This window comes from Miscanthus floridulus, chromosome 2, assembly GCF_019320115.1.
Source record: "Miscanthus floridulus cultivar M001 chromosome 2, ASM1932011v1, whole genome shotgun sequence".
NCBI classification, from domain to species: domain Eukaryota; kingdom Viridiplantae; phylum Streptophyta; class Magnoliopsida; order Poales; family Poaceae; genus Miscanthus; species Miscanthus floridulus.
This window is the reverse complement of record NC_089581.1, coordinates 133,302,345-133,328,787: the sequence shown is the minus strand read 5'-3', so window position 1 is coordinate 133,328,787 and position 26,443 is coordinate 133,302,345. Positions and strand designations below refer to the sequence as shown.

Below are 26,443 nucleotides of genomic sequence, written 5' to 3'. Positions count from 1 at the left end.
TCCTCGTCCAGGCTATATATATGATATACCTAACACCCGCAGGAGAGCTATTTATATGTTGTGGATGGACACATACACACAGCTCTATCCTGCGACTGCACTGTACTCTAGCAAAAATGGGGTCGCCGCGTGCTGACGATGGCCGACAAGAGGCGAAGGCGACCAAGTGGTGCGCGGTGACTGGCGGCCGAGGGTACATGGCCAGGCACCTGGTGGCCGCGTTGCTCCGCTCCGGCGAGTGGCACGTTCGGATTACCGACCTCGCCCCCTCCTTGGTGCTCGGCACCGGCGAGACGGAGGACCTCCTCCGTGATGCCCTCGGCGACGGCCGAGCCGTTTATGCCTCCGTGGATGTCTGCAACCTAGAGCAGCTTACTACAGGTGATATACTCTTGGATTCATTCTAAACAAAAATCCGTCTCTCTCTTGTGTTTGTTTGAACGAACGAAAGATATATATTCTGCTCGTGACACCGAATTTAAATGGCATTAATTAAAATTTTCAGCGACGTGACCTTACCAACAAAAACTAATTTAAAAGAGGAGACACTATCTTTTTTTTTAAAAAAAAAGTGTGTTACACATAGACTATTCGTTCGTCCGTCTCAACTTAAAAGTACGGAGTACTAGTGTTCATCTTCCGCCGCGGTCGCCCTCCACTTTCTTGTTTCACCGATCCGGAAATCAATTCTTCAACATTTCGGCCCAATGCTCCCAACCTGCGGTCCTCTCCTTAACTCCAGCATTAGAGTCAGATCCGAAAGGACCAGATCAAGAAACGGGATAAAAAAAAACTCGGCCTATGGTGGGCACATAGCCCCGTAACTTTATGTTTAAGGCAGAAGACCTCTCATGCAGACCGAAAAAATCCTCGAATCACATGCTCCGTCCTCATATAAGGGCCCGTTACACCGTGAATGGACCGATCCACTTACCTGTGCTTTGAGAAACAGGGAACAGACAAGAGGATTTTTTTACCTCTGTCAGGCGAACGAGCGCACCCACGGGGGCTCAAACCCTGCACGCGACCATCTGGTCCGTGGAGCCGTTGGCAAGAAACGGGACCAAAATATACGGACTTACAGAAACGAACAAACACAGTCGGAAATTAAACGGAAATGGTTGGGAGCTGGAAGCTTATTTAGTCGGGATCAGATTACATGTTGAATCTATTATCTGAAAGTAGCTCCTAGGCACACCACACAAATATACTCGTTCCGTTCCTAAATAAATCAATTCCTAGAATCCGTGCTAGTTAAATTCTTTTAGATTTTACTAACTTTATAGAAAAGAGTAACAACTTTTATGACATAAAATGAGCATCTTATGAAATATATTTTATGATAAATCTAATAATATTAATTTGATACTATAAATCTTAGCATTTTTATAGAAATTTAATTAAAGTTTAAAATGTTTAACTTCAGACGACTTTAGAAATTAATTCTTTTAGGACATAGGGAGTACATTACTATTTATCAATCAAGTTAACGACATGTCACAAGTGAATCAGTTGCTTGGCTTGGTGCAGAAGTGCAGTGCGCGTACGCAATTGCACGTATTTAATTTGGCCACGTATTATTCTTCAAGCAAGTGCACGTATTATTCATCAATCAAGTTAACATGTCACAAATTAGCGTGCCACGTAGTGTATTTGTCGGGTACCATAAAAAGGGGTCCCCTAAGTAAGAACCGAAAAAATCGCTTAGACCTTATAAAAACCGAAGCCAAGAGACAATCACCGGCAAACCCCCACCTTATCCGAGGCTCGGCTAGATCACCCGGCCCACCTCGGACAGTATCCTGTCTTGCCCGAGGCCCCGCACGTAAGGCCTCGGACGAGGTGCCGATTCTCCGCCTCGCTCAAGGCCCCGCACGTAAGGCCTCGGACGAGGTACCGATTCTCCGACTCGCTCGAGGCCCCGCCCGTAAGGCCTCAGACGAGGTGCTGATTCTCCGCCTCGCTCGAGGCTCCGCACGTAAGGCCTCGGACGAGGTACCGATTCTCCGCCTCGCTCGAGACCCCGCACGTAAGGCCTCGGACGAGGTACCGATTCTCCGCCTCGCTCGAGGCCGGCTCGGCAGCTACCCCGTCACCGCCGCCTCGACCGGGACGTCACGTCCAGCTAACGCGACCAACCACTCCCGCGACGTCAGACGAACGACGGCTCGACACAGCGGAGTGACCGACGAGATGGGAGTCGCATCAACGCCATGCCGTCCGGGACAGGACGGGGCAGGGGTTACTGGCCGCTCTGCTCGGCACTGTGCCCACGACTGATACCCCTGCGGCGCTGTGCTGCCTAACCCCACCTGCTCCGAGGACAGTGCGGCGTGAGGAGTCATGTCCGTGTCCCTGTAGCCTCGGAATCAGCATAAAAGACCAACTGCTCCCTCCGAGCCTCGGCTACCCGCCTCCGCACCCCTGTAGCCTTGGGACTCGTGCTCGCCGAGCCCCCCCCCCCCACAATGGTTCAGCCTCTGCACCGACGGGGCCTCGGCTCTCTACGCTGTCGACATACAGCGACCGGCACGTCGTCCACAGTCTGCGCCATGCCCTGCGAAGCCATCACAGGAGCCCCCACGTCGCACAGGATCGGGCGTGACCGGCGCGTCGCTCCAGTGCATCGAGGACAAGACTGCTCCATCGACCATGCCGCCACAGTGACGAGCTACAGGGCTCGGCATACCGCCTCCGCTCACAAAACGCCACGTAGCGAACACATGTATCGCCCCTGTCCCCCTTCAACTATAAAAGGGAGCGACCGGGGCCGTTTCTAGGGAGATAGACACACCGATAGACGCACGAACAGACAGACTCACGTAGACTCAGACACACACGCTCCAGCAATGCTCGACACTCTGTAATACGCACGCTCCCCCGCTGCCTGAGATCAACATCTCAAGCAACCCACGCCGCTCCACGCAGAGACCTGGGACAAGCTCCCTCTCTCACCCAGCTTGTAAACCCCTACTACAAGCACCTCGGTGCAAGGAATACAAGATCGATCTCTCAGACTGGACGTAGGGCACCTATTGCCTGAACCAGTATAAACCTTGTGTCTCTTTGCATCACCATCCAGGATTAGGGGCACGCAGTACATTTTCACTAGCCGGTTGAGGACCCCCTGGTCCAAAACACCAACAGTTGGCGCGCCAGGTAGGGGATCTACTGCGTGTCAGCTTAGTCATCCCAACAAGTTCCGGATGGCAGACCCCGTGCGACCGCTGCGTCTCGGCACGGTGATCTGGTTCGGGAGCCTAGAGTTCATGTCTCTAGGTTCTGAGTATGATATGGTACTCCTCGCACCCCGAGCCCCACCGACCGACGACGACATCACGCACCGATAGCCCAGGCGCAGGCGGCGCCCGGGCTGTCGCCCTCATCGCGCTCGCCAGGCATGACGCGGGTGGGACCACCCCGACACCGTGCAAGCTCAGGGCGACGCACCGCGCTCCGCCGGTACCCCATGCCCGGCTGTTGGTACAGAGTCCCTGGTTGGGGACCTGTCCGGCTTAAGCCTGGGCAACGGAAAGACGCCGGTGGCATGCAGCGACGCCCCGTCATCAAGCTCTGCCCCGCTACCTCCTAAGGAGTCGACTCCGGCGGAGCAGCGCCCGGTGACGGCACCATCCTCGTACCCCTTCGGGTTGGGCAATACCGCCGCCGCCTACGCTTCCGCCTATGCCTCCGCTCACGCGGAGCCCTCAGGAGGCCACCAATGCTTTGCCCTCGACCTCGACGCCACAACTTCAACTCACTCCCATGCCGACTCCTCGGAGGAGGACGAGGCATGGGTCGGAGCGGACTTCTCCGGGCTTTGCGACCCTAAAGCCATGCGCCGCTTCTTGGCCGCAAGCAACTACTGCTTCAGCTACTCCGACTCCGATGACGAAGGCACTTACGATCCCACTCATGAGTGCTTCTACGTCGAGCTCAGGATGCCGAGAGCGGGCGATGAGGACGAAGGGGCAGGCAATCGCTCCCCGCCCTACGAGGGGGCAACCGACGCCACACCTCCGCGCGTCGAGCTCCCGGCGGCGCGGAACGAGAACCCCGCCCACGAGGAACTTCGACGCCTTGACTTGGAGCAGCTCCATGAGCTTCAGGCCAAGGTCGAACAAGACCGACTCCTTCTACGGCAGCTCCGAGACACTCTCGAGCAAGAGCAGCGGGGTCACGGTGATGTCGGAGCAACCCGATGGAGGGCTCGCGACGTCAACCACCGCATCAACAATGACGTAGGGGGCGAGCAACCCCCTATCTTCAATCGCGCTAGCCAGAACGTCACGGTAGCGGCTATGCTACTCTGGACTATGCTCGAGCCCTCTACCACGGAGGGGCGACTGGTCCACGGTGAGCTCCGAGACCTCCTCGAGACTACCGTGGTACAACAGGCCAAAAGTTCCACCTCTCGACGGCGCGGAGGCGCCTCGGAACTTCCCACGACACTGCCTCAGCAGGATAGGGAGGCCTCAGTTCGTCCCGAGCCCGCTCAGGCACCGACGGCCAATAGGGCCCCCTCGGTGCATGACCGCCTCGGCAATCGACGCGAGGCGCAAGGCGACCACGATGTGGTCAGCAAGCGACGGCGCCACAGCAATGAGGGGCCCGCCCGAGGCTACCACCCGCACTGAGGCGGTCGTTACGACAGTGGGGAGGACCGAAGTCCTTCTCCTGGGCCACCTGGCACTCGAGTCTTTAGCAAGGCCATCCGCAGCGCTCACTTCTCGGTTCAGTTTCGGCAACCGGCCAACCTCGCAAAGTACAGCGGTGAGACCAACCCCGAGTTGTGGCTGGCCGATTACCGCCTAGCTTGTTAGCTACGCGGCGTAGACGATGACCTGCTCATCATCCGCAACCTCCCATTGTTCCTGTCAGACTTGGCGCGATCCTGGCTCGAACACCTCCCTCCCTCGTAGATCCACAACTGGCGTGACTTGGTAAAGGTCTTCGTCAGGAATTTCTAGGGCACATACATGCGCTCCGGGAACTCCTGGGACCTCAAGAGTTGTCGCTAGAAACCAGGCGAGTCTCTACGAGACTTCATCCGACGCTTCTCCAAACAATGCACCGAGTTGCCCCGCGTCGGTGACTCAGAAATTGTCTAGGCGTTCCTCTCCGGCACCTCCTGTCGAGACCTGGTCTGAGAGTTAGGCCAGAACATACCGACCACGGCGGCCGCACTCCTCGACATCGCCACCAACTTCGCCTCGGGCAAAGAGGTTGTCGGGGCCATCTTCCCCGACAACGACACCAAGGGGAAGCGGAGGGACGAGGCCCCTAGGGCCTCGGCCCCCACCTCCCCAAGAAAAAGAAAAAGGGTCGCCATGGGAAGCAAGAGGTGCTCAAGGCCGATCCAGTCATAGCCACAGAACACAAGAATCCCCGAGGCCCCGCCAGAGGCCCCGGGCTCTTCGACGACATGCTTAAGAAGCCCTGCCCTTATCACCAGGGCCCGATGAAGCACACCCTCGAAGAGTGCACCATGCTCCGGCGTTACTATGCTAAGCTCGAACTCCCCAACGATGAGGCCAAGAAGAGGGACGCCAGCGATAGGGACAATGACAAGGACGACGAGTTCCCCGAGGTGTACAACGCCTTCATGATCTTTGGCGGGCCTTCAGTGTGCCTCACGGCACGTCAGCGAAAGAAGGAGTGCCAGGAAGTCTTCTCGGTTAAGGTGGCCACTCCCTAGTACCTCGACTAGTCTCGGGAGGCGATCACCTTTGATTGGGATGACCACCCTGATTACGTCCCAAACCCCGAGCAGTACCCACTCGTCGTCGACCCGATCATCGGCAACACCTGGCTCACCAAGGTGTTGATGGACGGAGGCAGCGGCCTCAACATCCTCTACGCCGACACCCTGGAACTCCTGGGGCTCGACCAGTCACAGCTCCGAGGTGATGCCGTGCCCTTCCATGGCATCGTGCTAGGGAAACGCACGCGACCCCTCGGGCGCATCGACTTGCCCGTCTGCTTCGGCACTCCCTCTAACTACCATAAGGAGGTCCTCACCTTCAAGGTGGTTGGGTTCAAGGGAACCTACCACGCCATCCTGGGCCGCCCGTGCTACGCCAAGTTCATGGCGATCCCTAGCTACACCTACCTCAAGCTCAAGATGCCGGGCCCCAACAGCATCATCACTGTCGAGTCCACGTACGAGCATGCATACGACTGCGACATCAAATGCATCAAGTATGCCGAAGCCCTCGTGGAGGCCGAGACCCTCATCGTCAACCTCGACCAACTTGGTAGCGAGGCGCCCGACTCCAAGCGTCGTGTCGGGACTTTCGAGCCTGTGGAGGCTATCAAGCTCATCCTGGTCGACCCCACCTGCTCCAATGATCGGGCACTAAGGATCAGCGCCACCCTTGACATCAAATAGGAAGCCATGCTCATCGACTTTCTTCGCGTGAATGCCGAAGTATTCGCGTGGAGCCCCTCGGACATGCCAGGCATAACGAGGGAGGTCGCCGAGCATGCCCTAGACATCTAGGCCGGCTCTAGACCGGTGAAGCAGTGCCTGCGTTGATTCGACGAGGAAAAGCACAGGGCCATCGGCGAGGAGGTGCAGAAGCTTTTGGCAGCCGGATTCATCAAGGAAGTGTCCCATCTAGAGTGGTTGGCTAATCCTGTATTAGTTAAGAAGAAAAATGGGAAGTGGAGGATGTGTGTAGACTACACCAGTTTGAATAAGGCATGTCCAAAGGTCCCTTTCCCATTACCTCGAATCGACCAAATCATTGACTCCACTGCGGGATGTGAAACCCTATCTTTCCTTGATGCGTATTCCGGTTACCATCAAATCAAGATGAAAGAATCCGACCAGCTCGTGACTTCTTTCATCACCCCATTCGGCATGTACTACTATGTGACTATGCCATTCGGCCTTAGAAACGCAGGGGCCACATACCAGCGGTGCATGACCCAGGTCTTTGGCGAGCACATCGGGCAAACTATCGAGGCCTACGTGGACGACATCGTGGTCAAGTCCAGAAAGGCCAGTGGTCTCATCGATGACCTGGAGATCGCCTTTAGATGCCTCAGAGAGAAGGGCATCAAGCTCAACCCCAAGAAGTGTGTCTTCGAGGTCCCCCGAGGCATGCTCTTGGGATTCATAGTCTCAGAGCGTGGCATCGAGGCCAACCCAGAGAAGGTCTCGGCCGTGACCAACATGGGACCAATCCGAGACCTCAAGGGAGTGCAGAGGGTTATGGGATGCCTTGTAGCCCTGAGCCGCTTCATCTCGCACCTTGGCGAAAAAGGCTTGCCTCTGTATCGCCTCTTGAGAAAGTCTGAACGCTTTTCCTGGACTCCTGAGGCCAAAGAAGCCCTCACCAAGCTCAAGGCACTGCTCTCCAATCCTCCCATCCTAGTGCCGCCAACCAAGGGCGAGGCCCTCTTGCTCTACGTCGCCGCAACGACCCAAGTGGTCAGTGTGGCAGTAGTGGTCGAGAGGCAGGAAGAGGGGCATGCTTTACCCGTCCAACGACCTATTTACTTCATTAGTGAGGTGCTCTCCGAGACTAAGACACGCTACCCCCACATCTAGAAGCTGATCTACGCCATAGTCTTGTCTCGACGCAAGCTGCGTCACTACTTCAAGTCCCACCCGGTGACCGTGGTGTCGTCTTTCCCTCTAGGAGAGATAATCTAGAACCGGGAGGCCTCGGGTAGAATAGCCAAGTGGGCCGTGGAACTCATGGGGGAAGCCCTATCTTTTGCGCCTCGGAAAGTAATTAAATCTCAGGTCTTGGCCAATTTTGTGGCTGAGTGGACCGACACCCAACTGCCACCTGCTCAAATCCAAGCAGAATGCTAGACCATGTACTTTGATGGGTCCCTGATGAAGACCAGGGCAGGTGTGGGTCTGCTCTTCATCTCACCCCTCAGAGTATACATGCGCTACATGATTCAGCTCCACTTCGCCGCCTCCAACAACGCAGTCGAGTACGAAGCCCTCGTCAACGGCTTGCAGATCGCCATCGAACTTGGAGTACGGTGTCTCGACATATGGGGCGATTCGCAGCTCGTCGTCGATCAAGTGATGAAGGAGTCAAACTGCCATGACCCCAAAATGGAGGCGTACTGCAAGTTGGAGCGTCGCCTAGAAGACAAGTTCGACGGTCTCGAACTCAATCACATTACGCAAAAATTCAACGAGGCCATGGACAAACTGGCAAAGATGGCGTTGGCACGGGCCCCGGTCCCCCCGAACATCTTCGCCAGAGACCTCCACAAGCCTTCCATCGACTACGTCTCGGCGGCGGAAGAGGGCCCAATGGTCGAGCCCACCATAGGGCCTGAGGCCCCCTCTGTCATCGAGACCCCTTCGGCCAAGCCCGAGGTCATGGAAATCAACGCGGAGCCTCCCAAGGCCAACCAGGGCATGGACTGATGAGTCCTGTTCCTTGATTACCTCATTTGAGGAGAGCTTCCTGCAGACAGGACCAAAGCCCGATGGCTTGCATGACGAGCCAAAACTTATGTCCTCAGCAACGGCGAGTTGTATAGGCGAAGCCCATCTGGCGTCCTCCAACGATGCATCACCACCGAGGCAGGCCAAGCCCTACTTTGGGACTTGCACGCGGGAGCCTACAGGCACCATGCAGTGCCTCAGACGCTCATCGGAAATGCCTTCCGCCAAGGGTTCTACTGGCCAACGGCGGTTGCTGACGCCACCAAGCTGGTACGCTCCTGTGAGGGATGTCAATACTATGCGCGGCAGACGCACCTCCCGGCCCAAGCCCTCCAAACCATCCCCATTACATGGCCATTCGCCTTGTGGGGGCTCGACATGGTTGGGCCTCTACAGAAGGCCCTCGGGGGCTATACCCATTTGCTGGTAGCAATCGATAAGTTCTCCAAGTGGATCGAGGCTCATCTGATCAATCGAATCAAATTCGAGCAAGCAGTGCTGTTCTTCACTGATATCATCCACAGGTTCGGGGTTCCAAACACCATCATAACTGACAATGGGACACAATTCACCGGCCACAAGTTCCTGATGTTCTGCGACGACCACCACATCCATGTGGCCTAGTCGGCCGTAGGACACCCTAGGACAAACGACCAAGTAGAACATGCCAATGGCATGATCCTACAAGGCCTCAAGCCAAGAATATACAACCGGTTGAAGAAATTTGGCAAGAAATGGCTTGTCGAACTCCTGTCGGTCATCAAGAGCCTGAGGAACACTTCGAGCCGAGCCACGGGGTTCACACCGTTCTTCCTAGTCTATGGAGCCGAGGCCTTCCTCCCCACTGACTTGGAGTACGGTTCCCCGAGGCTACAGGCCTACAACGAGCAAAGCAACCGCACTGCCCGCGAGGATGCCCTCGACCAACTGGAGGAAGCCCGAGATGTTGCACTGCTACACTCGGCCAAGTACCAGCAAGCCCTACGACGCTATCAAGCCTGGCGCATTTGAGGCTAAGACCTGAAGGTGGGCGACCTGGTGCTGAGACTGAGGCAGAGCAACAAGGGCCGCCACAAGCTGACACCGCCATGGGAAGGGCCGTACATCGTCACCCAAGTGCTAAAGCCCGGGACCTACAAGCTAGCCAACGAGAAGGGTGAAATCCTCACCAACGCTTGGAACATAGAACAGCTACGTCGCTTCTACACTTAAATTTCCAAGCATTGTATACATTATTTCTCGAAATACAATAAAGAAGCGTTCTTTAGTTATTCTAATTTTTCAAGAAACCCCCCAAACCTATCGATGGGGGATCAGCGTTACGATAACACTACAAGGGAGACTCGACTCTGCCTCTGCAGAGGTGCCCACCGCGGGGCCCAAACAAGACTCAGCTCTGCCTCTGTAGAACCGAGCCTCCCTCGGGGGCTAGAAGGGGGGACCCCCCTAAGTCCCAGGCACCATTTTTTAGTCGTTTTTCGAAAAAAAAATTCTACACCAAACTCTCTAGCGTGCTCTGACAAATCGATTGTAAAAAACCTAAGGACCGAAAGTCTGTCTCAGGACCAAAAGGCCGGCCGAGCCGCGAGACGGCCTACGCCTCCGGGCTACGGCAACTCCCTCACCACCTTTTGCCCGAGGGGCAGCTTAGGCTCCGAGGAAGTTTTTTGCAAGTGATATGATTAGAGACCAGACAGAGGGCAGAGGCTCGGAAATACAATAAAAAATGATTAAAAAGCATAGACGCATAAGTACTTTAAAAAAGGCCTCGACGGCCACAAGCGTTATGGTACAATAATAATCATAACCTATTTACATGGCCCCTTTGGCCTAGGTCAGAACTCAGGGTCGCCAGCATCGGCGGTCGGCGCAGGAGGAACCACCTCCTCTTCGAACAGCTTGGCCAGCGCCATGCCAGGGGCCTTAGCCGCCTCCACCAGCTTCATGACCTCCTCCTCAGCCTCCTCATCATCCTCAGCCAAGACGTAACCGTCGCTGATGGCCTCGAGGTCGACGCTGGCGTAGTGTGAGGAGACGATGGCCAGGGCGCGCTTGACGCCCGTATGCAGCGCCCCCCGGAGCCGCTCGTGGACTCGGCCACTCAACGCGATCAAGCGGCTCCTGAGGGAGCTGCCCAATTTGACCCCCTCGACCTCTAGGGCCTCGCAGATGGTACGAGCGGCGCTCTGCAGCGCATTGTGCTCCTGGATCTTGGCCTCGAGCACTGCCTACACCTCAACGGAGGCCTTAGCTACCCGGGAGACCTCCTTCTCCAACCCTGCGCCAAGACAAGCAGGATGGGGTTAAGCACAAAAGGAAATAAGCCGAACAAGGGCATAGGCCTACGGGACTCACCCTTGGCTATCTCCTTCTAGCTTTGGACCTCGACCCGAGAGGCCTCGGCCGCCCTGGAAGCCTCCTTCTCCAGCTCTGCATCGCATCGGGGAGTTAGGAGTCGAACGCAAGAAAAACAAATAAAGCAAGGGGCACGGCTCAACAGGACTCACCCTTGACCTTTTTCTTCTAGGCTAAGGCCTCGACCCGGGAGGCCTCGGCCACCTTGAGGGCCTCTGCCAAAGCACCTTTCATCAGCAGGTGCGCGCCCTGCTTCGCCCCCAGCTGCCCGGCGACAGCCTTGGCAGAGACCTCCACTTGTTTGGCCCGGGACCTGAAGGTGTCCTGCTCGCTGGCCACCCGGGTCAACTACTCCTCCAGCTCCTTGATCCACGATGCCAAAGGGGCGGCCTGCTCCCGAGCCGTGGCCACCTCGGCCTTCATGTCAGCACAGCAAAGGTGGAGGTCCTCCACCTCCACGCTCCATGCCGACAGAAGCTCGTTGGCACCGACGAGCAGGTCCTTCTGCTACCGGAGCTGGTCCTAGATGCCCCTCTCCCGCCGAAGGAACAACAACTTCCCAAGGGACCGGGCCTCGAGCTCTTGGATATGTAGAACAAATGTCAAGCACTACGGGAAAACTCGAGAAAAGACGACATAGCACGAAAAAAGAAAGTGCGCACCTGGGCAACGCCGGGCAGATCGTCAGCCATGACAGACAGCGCTGTCCACAGCGACCGCTCCGCTAGCTGGCAGAATTGCTTGAAGGAGCCCCAGCGCCCCCCCTCGGCCACGTCCTCGAGGGCGAGCAGAGGCTCCCCCTCAGGGTCGTCCCGGCTCCGCCACAAGACACGCGGGCTATCCCACCCACGGGGCTCGGGTTGTACTCGGACGAGGGCCGAGCTCCCCTCGCCAGAGGTCGGAGCTGGCTGCTCCACGGTGCTGGCTGCATCGGCGTCCGCCACCTCATTCCCCCGAGAAGTATCGTCGGAGGAGATCGAATGGACCTCCACCTCCCGGGCGCTTCCCTGCGACGGCGGTGGGTCTTGGACCAGGGGCGGTATGGAAGCTTGCCCCGCCTCTGTCTCCATATCCTGGGCCACTGGCTTCGCCGCGCCCACGCTAGCCTCCGCCACCTCGGCCTTGGTGGTCCTGAGAGCCCCGGCCTCCGTCGCTTCGACCTCGGAGGTCCTAGGGGCCTTGGCCTCACCCTTAGTGGCCTCAGCGACTAGGGGCGCCTCGGCTTCATCTGACGCGCAGGCCTCGGCCTCGCGGGGCATAGGCGCCTCCTCCCCTGCTTGCTTCGTGGCCGCCTTGGTAGCCTCTTCTTGGGTGATCGGCTCCTTCGGGTCAGCCCTGGCCGACGTCGCGCCATGCTCTATGGTAGCTTGCGCCTCCACCACCCATTGGGCGGGGGAGCTGGTGCTCACCTTGAGTGCCTTACGTGGCGCCAAGGTAGGCGCTTCCACCTGACGCTTTTGGCTGAAGACAAAGCACTCATGGGGTTAGCATACAACCAAAGAACGAGTGGAAGATGCTGCAAACTCCACTAACAAAACACTTACCTCGAACGGGGACACTATCGCTTCCGCACTACGTCCCTCGTCCTCTGCAATGGCGGTGGCGGCGGCGGTGGCATGGCCCCCATGTCCACCGGTGCCGGACGGTCCTCACCGGACTTCGGTGCCCCCTCGAACCTCTGCGGAGGTGGTTGCGTCACCCCCCCCCCCCCCACCACCTGCTCTACCTCCACCGTCGAGCCCACCAGGCTGACGGCATGCCCCGACATCCCCCTGACGTTAGGGAGATAATCCAGGGTAACCCCCCCCCCCCCGCATCGCTCTCGTCGTCATCGCTCGAGGAATCCAACAACGACGGTGATGGAGACGGCTCCACCGGGAGACCATCGTGCCTCTACTACCACCGATGTTTCTCCAGCTCATCGCGCTCAAGGTTCTTCCTCTTGCGCCTTGCCTCCTTGGTGTCCTTCCGCTTCTTCTACGCCTCGGCATGCGCCCTGTTCACTACCCGTCGCTCTGCGTCCTTGGGGACGGGCGGCGGAGAGGCTCGCACATCCCTCATCCCCTGCAGGAACAATGAACACAAATAAGGGAACAAGAAACTATAAGGAACGAGAAGGCCTCAGGGGCCGCAGTAGTGCATGACTTACCAGAGAGAGGTACCCCCGCGACGAGCGCATCGGGAACAGGGACAGACCACTACTCCTCAACCACCCCTCCACCATCTCTCTCACCCAACGTAGAACCTCCTCGTCAGAAAGGGCGATGGTGGACATCTGGATGCCATCGATTGGCTCATCCGGTGTCATCTCGAACAGGTGCTGTCGCTAAGCCATCAGCGGTAGCACCCTCCGGCGGTGGAAGGCCGCCACGACCACAGCCGTCGTAAGGCCGTGGCTGCGCAGCCTCTCCAGCACCTCTAGAAGCGGCCGCAGCTTGGGATGATCAATCGTCGGGACGCCGTACCTCCACTTCTTCGGCTGGCTCTCCACGACCCGCCCGGTATAGGGGGGAAGTCCACTATCGTCGTTGCGGAGGTAGAACCAGCTGTTGTACCAGCGACGGTTGGACAACGTGAGCTGGGCCGGGATGTAGAGGAGCTACCGGTCTTGACGCACTTGGAGAGTGCAGCCACCGGCCCTCATCGCCTTCCGCATGCCTGCCGTGCCCACTGGCTTGGTGGTGAGCCTCGCCCGAAAGAGGTGGAGCCACAGCTCCCAGTGGGGGGCAATGCCCAGGTACCCCTCGCAGACAGCGACAAAGATGGCCGCCTGCGCGATGGAGTTGGGGTTGAAGTTGTGGAGCTCCACGCCGTAGTAGTGCGGGAGCGCCCGCATAAACCGGTCTGCCGGCAGGCCAAGACCGCACTCGTGGAAGGCCACGAAGCTCACGATGTAGCCATCGTGTGGCCTTGGCTCCGGCTCAGCCCTCGGAGCAATCCACTCTGGCCTGGTGGGGTCAGTAACCGGGTGGAGGACGCCATCGTCGACGAGTGACTGCAGCGTCACCGCAAACACGTCGGACGGACCCCAAGGATCCACCTAAACGACAACAGCGCCGCCGGCCATCGGTGCGGTGGAGAACGTGGCTATAGCGGTAAGGCAAGCTCTCGCTATCCCTCTCTCTCTCGCTCTCTTCCTCCCCCTTCTCCCTTCTCCTCCTCGGTGCTCTCTGTTCTTAGCAACCGCTCGAGGGCAGAAAGGTTGAACGTATGTAGGCAAGGTAAGGAGGGGAGGGGCGAGGCTCGTCACGTATTTATGAGGGAAGGGGGTGAAACAGACAGGCGACAAAACCGGGGAAGTTACCCTCAAATCTAGCGTAGTTAATCCGGATCCGATTAAACCGCCCATGCATCCACCTTTTCCTTATTAACCACGCGCGCACAGTAATGTCCCATCCGCAGACATCACGTCGTGTCTGACCAGAGCAACAGCAGGCGTCATTCCGTCTCCCCGAGAAACCGCCTCAAAAGGTGCACCCGCCATTGTCAGCCGATGGGAGGGGAATATCCCCCCACCTGATTCCTTTCAGACTAAGGAACTAGGCACCGAGCCCATTACGGTCTAGGGGTTCGAAGGCTTGGCCCCCGAGGGTCTCAACAGCCACCCCAGGACAAACAGAGTCAGGGATGACTATGGGCGAGCCTGTACATGGCCGAGGCCCAAGCAAGCGACTGCTTGGGATGCCCTAAGTCGTGTACGAGACCGACATGGAGGTCTCTGAATGGGATCCCACCGCAGGGAGGCACCGAGCCCCCGGGGCCAATCGAACGGCCCTGGGACCCACTAGAGAAGCCCGCTGGTATTTTTGGAGTGTGTCTCTGGACCACCAACCGACCCCTATCGAATGGGGCAAGGGCCTCCACTTGGACTTGCCCGATAACAGCTCACCGGAGATGTCACTGCTCGTGCCCACCGAGGGTAGCCTGGCATACTTCACCCCTCCTTCTGAACGAAAAGGATGCGCGAGGGCCGCACAAAAAAGACAGGGAAACTCCTGATCGCCCTCTTGCTCCGCGTAGAGGCTCGAGGGCACTTCCTGCAACCAAGCTGAGACCTAGCGACCCAAACTCGCACTCGGAGCCTCAGCAAACAACCCCTCCTTCCGAACAAAAAGGATGCGCGAGGGCCGCACAAAAAAGACAGGAAAACTCCTTATCGCCCTCTTGCTCCGAGCAGAGGCTCGGGGGCTCTTCCTGCAACCAAGCCGAGACCCAGCGACCCAAACTCGCACTCAAGGGCTCGGCCAACATGATAAACACCCCTCCTTCCAAACGAAAAGGATGCGCGAGGGCCGCACAAAAAGGACAGGGAAACTCCTGATCGCCCTCTTGCACCGAGCAGAGGCTCGGGGGCTCTTCTTGCAACCCAGCGACCCGAACTCGCACTCGGGGGCTCGGCAAACGCGACAAACCCCCCCTGCTCGACAGGGGAAAAGCCCCTGGAGGAGTAAACCCACTCCTCCAGGGCCTCGGGGGCTACACCCGGTGGGTGAGCTCGCGCGCACCCACCGAAGCCTCGAGTACGAAACACCATTCCACCAGGAGCTGCCGCGAGCCAAGTCTCGTCAAAACCTTAGGGAGAGTGCTCACGCTCCCCCCAAGGCTCGGGGGCTACTGTCGGGTACCATAAAAAGGGGTCTCCTAAGCAAGAACCAAAAAATCACTTAGACCTTGTAAAAATCGAAGCCAAGAGACAACCACCGGCAAACCCCCACCTTATCCGAGGCTCGGCTAGATCACCCGACCCACCTCGGACAGTATCCCGCCTCGCCCGAGGCCCCGCATGTAAGGCCTCGGATGAGGTATCGATTCTCCACCTCGCTCGAGGCCCCGCACGTAAGGCCTCGGACGAGGTGCCGATTCTCCGCCTCGTCGAGGCCCCGCATGTAAGGCCTCGGACGAGGTGCCGATTTTCCGACTCGCCCGAGGCCCCAACCGTAAGGCCTTGGACGAGGTACTGATTCTCTGCCTCACTCGAGGCCCCACCCGTAAGGCCTCGGATGAGGTACCGATCCTCCGCCTCGCTCGAGGCCCCGCACGTAAGGCCTCGGACGAGGTACCGATTCTCCGCCTTGCTCGAGACCCCACACGAAAGGCCTCGGACGAGGTACCGATTCTCCACCTCGCTCGAGGCCGGCTCGGCAGCTACCCCGTCACCGCCGCCTCGATCGGGACGTCACGTCCAACTAATGCGACCAACCACTCCCGCGACGTCAGCCGAACGATGGCTCGACACAGTGGAGTGACCGACGAGATGGGAGTCGCATCAACGCCATGCCGTCCGGGACAGAACGGGGCAGGGGTTACCGGCCACTGTGCTCGGCACTATGCCCACGACTGACACCCCTGCGGCACTGTGCTGCCTAACCCCACCTGCTCCGAGGACAGTGCGGCGTGGGGAGTCATGTCCGTGTCCCTGTAGCCTCAGAATCAGCATAAAAGACCAACTGCTCCCTCCGAGCCTCGGCTACCCGCCTCCGCACCCCTGTAGCCTCGGGACTCGTGCCCGCCGAGCCCCCCCCCCCACAATGGTTCAGCCTCTGCACCGACGGGGCCTCGGCTCTCTACGCTGTCGACATACAGCGACCGGCACGTCGTCCACAGTCTGCGCCATGCCCCGCGAAGCCATCACAGGAGCCCCCACGTCGCACAGGATCGGGCATGACCGGCGTGTCGCTCTAGTGCATCGAGGACAAGACCGCTCCATCGACCATGCCGCCATAGTGATGAGCTACAGGGCTCGGCATACCGCCTCCGCTCACAAAACACCATGTAGCGAACATATGTATCGCCCCTGTCCCCCCTTCAACTATAAAAGGGAGTGACCGGGGCCGTTTCTAGGGAGATAGACACACAGATAGACGCACGAACAGACAGACTCACGTAGACTCAGACACACACGCTCCAGCAACGCTCGACACTCTGTAATACGCACGCTCCCCCGCTGCCTGAGATCAACATCTCAAGCAACCCACGCCGCTCCACGCAGAGACCTGGGACAAGCTCCCTCTCTCACCAAGCTTGTAAACCCCTACTACAAGCACCTCGGTGCAAGGAATACAAGATCGATCTCTCAGACTGGACGTAGGGCACCTATTGCCTGAACCAGTATAAACCTTGTGTCTCTTTGCATCACCATCCGGAATTAGGGGCACGCAGTACATTTTCACTAGCCGGTTGAGGACCCCCCAGTCCAAAACACCGACAGTATTACTCCCTCCGTCCCAGACAGAAGGTAATGTATTACTCCATTCGTCCCAGAAAGAAGGTCATTATGAAATATGTGCAGCTTACATTTTTTTAACTTTGACCAAGTTTATAGAAAATACGTGCAACATTTATATCTTTAAATAATTTTATTATGAAAATATATGCAACGATCTATCTAATGATACTAATTATGTATTATAAATATTAATATTATTTTATATATAATTAATCAAAGTTAAAAAAAATAACTTTTCGAGAATTCCTATTTTAGGATAGAGGGCAAGCAGCAAGCTAACAGGCAACCGGCCGCAGGAAGGGATATGATGGGCCTTTTAGCTCCTGGGCCTCACATATATATTCAATATTGGGCTTATCCCATATTTTCCAAATCCGGGTATGATACGGGCTCATCCCTCCCAAATATGGAATCCCGTAATATGGGTGGGATCAAGCCTTTTCCGTTTCCGTCCTACAGCCACCATCCCCCGCCCCTTGTTCCCTCCTGTTTCTGGATTTTTTTAAAATACAAAAATAGGCGGATTTCTTCTCTACACCTAAAAAGACTCTAAAGTCATCATCTATCCGGTGATACCAAATTCTGATCCCTACTCACACGTCCGCGTCTGATACGAATCATACTCCACTCGAAGCTCACACGTCCGTGTCCTACCTGGTTATGATACGAAGATCAGATCTACGTGTCCTCATCCGATACGAAGAAGTCCTCGAAGCTCACACAACCACGTCCAATTACTGAGTTTCAATTCAAAACATTGTGACCCGGTGCAACCCGTAGGCATATATCTAGTAAAATATAAAAACGGGATAGGTGGGGACGGGATATTACCCGTCCATTTTTTACCCTATCCAGCATCCTAGCTGCATGCTAGTATAGTGTGCCACCCTATTACCTTCTCTCGCCGTATCTTCTATCTTGTGGTCGGCGGAACGACATAAGGGCAATGCTATAGGTACACCAGCTATGTTAAAACTGTGATGTTTTCATGTGCAGCCATTACAAATAAGCCCTCACAATGATAATTAAGTTGTCTGCTAACCTTAATGTGCAAAAGCATCGATTTGATCTATTGAGACAAACATTCAAGATCACAGACGATATCATCGTTGACGAGATTTAGTGGAAACTTACCTACTCATGGTAGCCGCTTCAAGTCCCGCCGTCCCGGCAAGGCGTCACCTCTCTCTCACGAGCCTATCACTATATATGTCATTATGGTTACAACAATAGCTCTTCTCTCATATTCTCTTCATGGGTCGCCTTTTTTATCTTGCTTGTCCCCACTCCTGCCCCTCCTACCCGCCCACCCAAACACACCAACACCAATGTTCACCTAAACTGTTTTGTTTAGCTTGTTTACACAGTGTTTGAATGTTGCATAGTGGGACGTTGTTTGCATTTCATCAGTCGTTTCGCCTGTTTAGTTGTTTAGGCTGAATAATAGCTAAACAATAAGTGACCAACTATTTACCATTTAGCATTTAGTATAACACTGACCAACATCTTTAGAAGCTCTCTCATTGCTAGATCTCTTGATGCTACCCACCAACCGTCTTGTAAGGACAGAATGACTTAAGACACCGAGTGAATTGGGCTAAAAAGAATTAACAATATAAACTTTGACCTAATATACTACTTTAACCGACTAGCATGACTGACCCTACAAACTAAAGGAGACACTAAGATGAGTTATATATTAAAGCTTTCACACTAAGCAATGTGCTCACAAAACACACTAACAATAAAGTCCTTAGTTGCAAAAATATAAAGCATGTCAATTACTAAGCACACTATCACAAGGACAATCCTATGTTCTCACTCAACTACTTCAAACATCCAAGAGCATAAAACAACAGGTGTAAGAAAGAAATGCAAGAACTAAACGAGCACAAGACAATCAGATTCTTTCCTGGTGGTTTCGAGGTGTTGGGACACCCTTTAATCCATGTTATTGCACCCACTAAGGGTTAAGCAGTCTTGAGACACCAAGACTCTAGATCCAATAAGAGTATCCATCTTCCCTCACTTGAGTGGTAGAACTCAAACCGTGTCACCAAGATTTGCAAGGCTCCCACAAGATCTCCAGCAGCTGATCAAGCAAGAACACAGATCACTAAAATAGTCGAGGTGCTCCCAACCACCAGGAGTAACAAGAACAAAAGCGCTCACTTAACCAAGCAAGTCTAGGAGATAATTGATGGGTACTTGTAACTCTAAAATCTCCTCTTGATCTTCCAAATGTGTGGCTAGCCTTCTCATATTCCAAGAGACCACAAATAAATGCTCTTGAGGAGTTTATAACTTTATATATCTAAAAACCCTATAGAAAAAGTGACTTCGCTGGAGCATCAGGGCAACACATCGCTGGACTGTCTGATATGTTGTATCTACCACCACTTTTCAATGGTCACATCATCATCACTTGTCTGGTGCTCACTACATATGGCACTAGACCATCCGGTCCATAAGTTGAAGCCTGACACTGTCCTAGAAACACCATCTTCTATGGACTATCTTGTGATTGTTTGGCGCACCAGGCACTTTGCCTGTCAAACCATCTAGTCTGTGTATTAGAGAAGTGCCCAACTGACTTCACCACCCGATGACCATTAATTGATTTGAACGATGCCTCCTTTATTGACCACCAAACTGTTCAGTCTTTGAAATTAGTCAGCACCGAACTTCAGTTAAATTGTCTGCCGAGTTCTTCTCTCAAACTTATGAATCATCCAATGTTCACATACTTTTTTGCTCTAGTTTCTTCAATATTGATTGGAATTGATTCCAACCTATTTCCTTGGGATAGTTTTGACTTCTAGTATCCATCTATGCCACTGTCAATTGTGCATATTTTTTTATCATGATTTACTTAGTCAAACTACTATCTCCTATTCCTCCTTTATAACAACTCAAATACTAAAAACTACAAAAACATATCTACCTAAGTATCTTTCATCTCCTTTGTGAGACACTTAACTCTAGAAAAGTCCTTAGCCTTTGAATTGAGTCGTTCATCGCCTTGCAACCAAAATTGAGGATCACAATCATCATGCGCTTTATTATCTAACTTCAAATTTGTTCCTTCAAAACAAACATTAGTTACAATAACCACATTTGTCATTAACCTCGAAACTTATCACTTACTAGCCTATTCGGTTGGCTGGTTCATATCGTTGCTGGTTCGTGAAGAAGTACTGCTGGCTGGTTTGTGTGAGAGAAAAATACTGTTCCGGCTATAAATTTACGATCGTTTACGATAAGCCACAGCCAAACGAACAGGCTGCATAGGGGCCTAGATGCTTACACTTCCTTTGTTCCCCGCCTAAACCGGCATAGCCACACCTTCCTGCTCCATCTTCATCCACTGCCCATTGCCTCCAAGCTGGCTGCCTCACACAAACACCCCTCTAAACTCAGTGACCATGAAATCATTAAATCCCTAACCCACCCCCACTAAGCTTGTGGTCAGTTCTGCTCTTCTCAATATGATACACAGTTGTGTGTTCACACCGATAGACTGAAAATTGTAGCATTTTTAGTTGCTTGGAGTTTAGGAGGCTTGTCCAAATAAAGGAGGACTAACCAAAACCCACATGAAAAAGACTAGCTAGCATTTGTTTGTTGTTCTGTTCAACCTCTGTACATGCTTTTTTGTTTGGTTCTCTAAGAAAAATAAACTTGAATAATGGTTTATGTGATTATGTCTATGTTTCATAGTGTCTCAATAAACGAGGATGGCATATTATGGTACTCAGCAAGGCATCTAGTAATATAATAATCAAAAGGTAACTATTAGTTAATTTTTAGTTTTATTTGCAATATATATGCCTAAGTAACATTTTATAATGGAGTTTGAAAGTCCTATTCATAAACATTACTATCCACAATTATAAGCATCTATTTATACTGCAACCATATAGATGCGTGGCCAAAATTACACATGAACATATCATCATCATTGACAACCCAATTTTTTGCACATACAACTATACTTGGCATGACTCACTAATATGTAAAAATGAGATTATCATTTATTTAAAATAAATTTACATACAGATGGATTGTGCAATTTAGACACACAAATACACAATCCACTCCACATTGGCTATAGCCTGCCATAAAAAAGAAATGAATGATTGAAATGAAGTCTTTACACTACGCATATGGACCTAAACACCGTTAGCATTTATGTGATTAACATCCATGTATAGAAAAAAGGGTGATAACTTTTGGCCAATAATAAGTAACCATTATTTGAAGCACTCTTGGGACTAAACTACCGCTCAACAGAATAATAACAACACATCTGCCCACAGGCTGCGGTTGTGATGCGTTCCCTTAATATGCAACATGTGGTGGTTTTTTTGCTGTTTTCTTAGTTATATAAGCTCAATATATTTTTTTTCTTTTGTATTCAGCTTTTGAAGGGGTAGATGTTGTTTTCCACACAGCTGCCGCGGATCCTAGCAAGAACAACTTGCCACTTCACTACAAGGTCAATGTCGAGGGTTAGTAAATAAAACGAGTTGTTTTATCAAGGATATCGTAACAATAGATGACAAGCTACATATTCCATGCCTAATTGGTTCTACCTATATTGTTTTTCGCTATAACATGGTACTCGACAAAGTTGAATTTTATTCGCATACAAATGTGTTGAGAATATCTGTGCTGACATTCTTTCATGAGAGTCACATATTAGTTGTTTATCATGAGAGTTGCTAAAAAGATTAATATACATTAGCCAATAAGGAATCTGCTATATTAATACATAAATTGGTGGCATTCGTTTTGTATGTGTATTCAGCTTAAATTCAAGCCTAAGAAAATATTGTGTTGCTACTAAACTAGCTAGTTGCATATAATTAACAAAGAGTAAAGTTCATGGGCGGTCCTCGAACTTGTACGTGTGTGTCATCCCGGTCCGTGAACTCAGAAAGTGTGTCATTCCGGTCCTTAAACTCTATTCAGGTCTCATATTCATCTAGATGATGACATCCCGACCCCAGCGACAGATAGAGCTGACATGTGGGCCTAGACCCATTTGGATGAATATGAGACCCAAACAGAGTTTATGGACCGGAATGACACACTTTCTAAGTTCAACCACCGAGATGACACACCCCCATAAGTTCGAGCGTCGGCCATGAACTTTACTCATTAACAAATATATGACCTTTTAGTAGATAAAATCAGTTGAATCCATAAGGATATTTTTGTTCACATTTATAAAGTAGCATATAGGAATTAAATTAAATTTACTAATTAGCTTTGATGTATACTGCATACACAGGAACAAAGAGTGTAATTGATGCTTGTAAGATCTGCAAGGTGAAAAGGCTTATACACACGAGTTCTAGCTCTGCTGTATTTGATGGAGTTCGTGGACTTTTCAACGTAAATGAATCATTACCATACCCAGACAAGGTTGCATCTCAATTCAAACTAATAGCTCAAAAAATATGTACAACAGATATATATATATATATATATATATATATATATATATATATATATATATAGCCAGCTACAAAATAAGTTATTCTGTAGCCACCTCTATTTACGATAATTTTATATACTAATTTACGATAATGTCAATACATATTTACGATAGTTGGGTTACTATAACACATGGGGATATTTACCATAACGTTATAGTAAACCACTTAGTAAGAAGTTACTATAATCTTATCAATTAACATAGTAATTATCGTAATTCAAAGTGGCTACAAAATAAGTTATTTTGTAGCCAGCTACAGGATAGTAGTTATATATATTAATTAACATAGTAATTATCGTAACTCAAAGTGGCTACAGAATAAGTTATTTTGTAGCCAGCTACAGGGTAGTATATATATATATATCCCATTACTAAGTGGTTTACTATAACGTTACGGTAAATATCCCCATGTGTTATAGTAACCCAACTATCGTAAATATGTATTGACATTATCGTAAATTAGTATATAAAATTATCATAAATGGAGATGGGTACATAATAACTTATTTTGTAGCTGGCTACTGAATATACTCTCTCTCTCTCTCTCTCTCTCTCTCTATATATATATATATATATATATATATATATATATATATATATATATATATTGACTACTCAGTACTTTATATACTATACCTTGAGTGCATTTCTTTTCATCTGACAATCGGCTACTGGCGATAGGATAAGAAATAACCCATTGAAGGAGAGATTTTTTTTGGCATGCTTCTTGCCTATACTATTTTTCTTTGAATATGTTGACTAATATTATAAAAATATATTTACAGTGCAAATTAATGCACTTTTCTAATATAGGTTTTATTTGTAGTTTCCTGATGCATATGCGCAAACAAAAGCAGAAGCAGAGAAGCTAGTCATCAATGCTAATGACATCAATGGCCTTCTAACTTGTTGCATTCGTCCTGGTAGCATATTTGGCCCGGGCGGCACGATGATATCAACTCTGGATCATAGCGGAAAAACACATGTAAGAAGTTGTATGACATACTTAATATTAAATATTAATTGAAACATATTTCAAAGGAACAAATCAGTTTACAGATAACATAATGATGGCTATAGTAGCCCCATTTGGCATATCTCCAGACTCTGAGCTCCAAATTGAGAACCTGGAAACTTTGATTTTTTTTCCTACAATAGAAATAATATAGCTCAACTAAACAATTTATATTTAGGCCTTATTTGGATTCATTATCTGATAATAGTTAGCTAACTAATAACTCATTATTTGATTTGGTCTAGCTAGTGGGATAGTTATTATCTAAAGGTCCAGCTAACAATTAGCTAGTCTATTCTCTATACCTATTTGGATCCAAAAGAGATAATTATTAGTAGATAACTACTATCTATAGGGTTTCAAACAGGGCCTTAGGTGTACCCACAACTCCAAATCCATATATTTATAGAGCTGGCAAAGATTTCTTTGATCCAGAGCTCTATCAGACGGGCCAATATTCCGATTAGATCCATCATTGCAAGAGTGTGTAGGAAAACTATTCTCGTACATGCTCAAATAAATGTTGTGGTACAAATTAAATCGTACGGTGGCAATATTTTACACAACGTAACAATACCTTTATTGCAAGACTTATCTATTAAAGTTTAGGTTATTGGTCCATATGAATGTACTTTAGAACAGACTTTATTATCACGTCCAGCTTGGTTCAGCCTCGATTGTGAACTACATATAGGGCTTGGCATGGCAGACCAAATACCATACCAAATCAACCCCAAAAAGCTACAACAGGCACTATTAACCCTTTGTAACTCAATTGGAGCTAATAAAACTACTCATTGAAAAGTTTACGCTCTGTTTGAATATGCAGTTCTAATCAGTTCTATGTTGCTGCAGTTTATTATTGGTGATGGGAAGAATTGTGATGATTTCGTGTACGTTGAAAATGTGGTACATGGTCACATATGTGTTGATACCACTCTTTCTACTATAGAGGGTGCAAAAACCAGTGGTGGAAAAGTATGTTTTAAATTTGAGTGGAAACTCGAATTTCTACTTAAAATATATCACATAAATATATTTGAATGTTTTAGGCCTACTTTATAACTAATATGGAGCCAATCAATTTTTGGGACTTTCTACACATGGTTCAGGAAGAACTAGGACATAAAAGGTCTCTTTCAAATTTTCTATGTGCTTTAATTTATGATAAATAGTTTATTTGTTTTATTGATTAAATACTTTTCATAATTCAAAGCACATGATACACCATTTTGCTAATATGTTGTAAGTTTATTGTAGACTATTCACGATAAGGATACCTTTGCCTCTCATCAAGCTAGTAAGCTATTTGGTCGAGTGGGCATACATGGTTCTACACCGTTATGGAATATACCAACCTCGAATGGTAACATCAGCAAGGATTAAGTATGTGACACTTAACAGAACATTTAGTTGTAACAAAGCTGTTGAAGAACTTGGCTACAAACCTACTGTGACACTCATGGTTAAACTTATTAAACCCTTTTGGAGCCTCTTCATAATTCTTTTTTTTGTTATTATAACCTTATATATACTAACACACTTTTCTAAATTATGATCCAGGATGGTCTAAAGATAGCAGTTAACTCATATATTCAGTCCAGAAATATGAATTTGTCTTAAAGAGATAAATGGTATGATTTTTATATTAATTTCTCCCTTGTAATTTGTCACATTATCCTCCTTGTTTGAAGTAAAAGTTGACCATATTAGAGTCATAGTATGTAATACTATTCTCAATAAAACTACGCAATGTGCAACTAATGGATGTGCTTGCTTGTAAGATGAAAGGTCCAAATTAAAACAATTGTCCATATTCAATTATGACTTCTAAATTGGATGAATTGGATAAGGTAGAATCAACTCCTTTGAATCAGAGTGAATTTGATTTAAAACATGTAATAAATGATAGACTCACAACCCATTTAAGGGAAGAGGAAATAAAATGGTACCAGCGAGCTAAAGTAAAGAACTTATTAGAAGGGGATGCGAATATGAAATACTTCCACTTGGTAGCTAATGGCAAGCACAGGAAAATATGAATTTTCCAGTTAGATCAGGAAGAGGCGGTAATTCATGATGAAGAAGAGCTGAAAAGGTATATCACAAAATATTATAAGAACCTGTTTGGCCCAACATCTAGCCCTCCCGTGATGATGGTTGAATCTTACCGTGATGGCATACCCCAAGTTCCTAACGAGGAAAATGAGTTGTTAGTTGCACAGTTTTTGGAAGAAGAGGTTAGGGAGGCTTTATTTCATATGAAACATAACATCGCACCAGGTCCAGATGGTTTTCCTTTTGAGTTCTATTAGGTCTTCTGGACGATAATAAAAGATGACTTGTTGGCACTCTTTTGGGAATTCCACTGTGGATTGTTGCCTCTCCATAGCCTTAACTTCGGAACAATAATCCTATTGCCAAAATGTAAAGATGCGAGCAAAATTCAGCAATACAAACCAATATGTTTGCTTAATGTTAGCTTTAATATCTTTACTAAAGTGCTTACCAATAGAATCATAGAACTTGCAGATAAAATAATTAGGCCATCCCTTACAGCCTTCATTCCTGGTAGAAATATTATGGAGGGGGCAATGATTCTCCATGAGATGTTACATGAACTCCATACTCAAAAAAAGATGGAGTGATTTTTAAGATCGATTTTGAGAAGGTCTATGACAAAGTAAATTGAAACTTTTTACAACAAGCCCTTAGACCAAAAGGTTTTCATTCGACTTGGTGTGAATGGTTTAAGATGGTGGTTCAAGGAGGAAATGTAGAAATCAAAATAAATGATCATTTGGGACCTTACTTCCAGACCAAGAAAGCCTTAGGCAAGGAGATCCTTTATCTCCAATTTTATTCAACATAGTGCAGACATGCTGGCAATTATTTTAAATAGGGCTAAACAGGAGGGTC

The 26,443-nt window shown here is 50.3% G+C and overlaps 1 pseudogene; it reads left to right on the top strand.

Annotated features, from left to right (window-relative positions):
- Positions 1-75: 75 nt before the first annotated feature.
- On the top strand, positions 76-25,839 carry LOC136537091 (3beta-hydroxysteroid-dehydrogenase/decarboxylase-like; annotated as a pseudogene).
- The last annotated feature ends 604 nt before the right edge of the window (positions 25,840-26,443 follow it).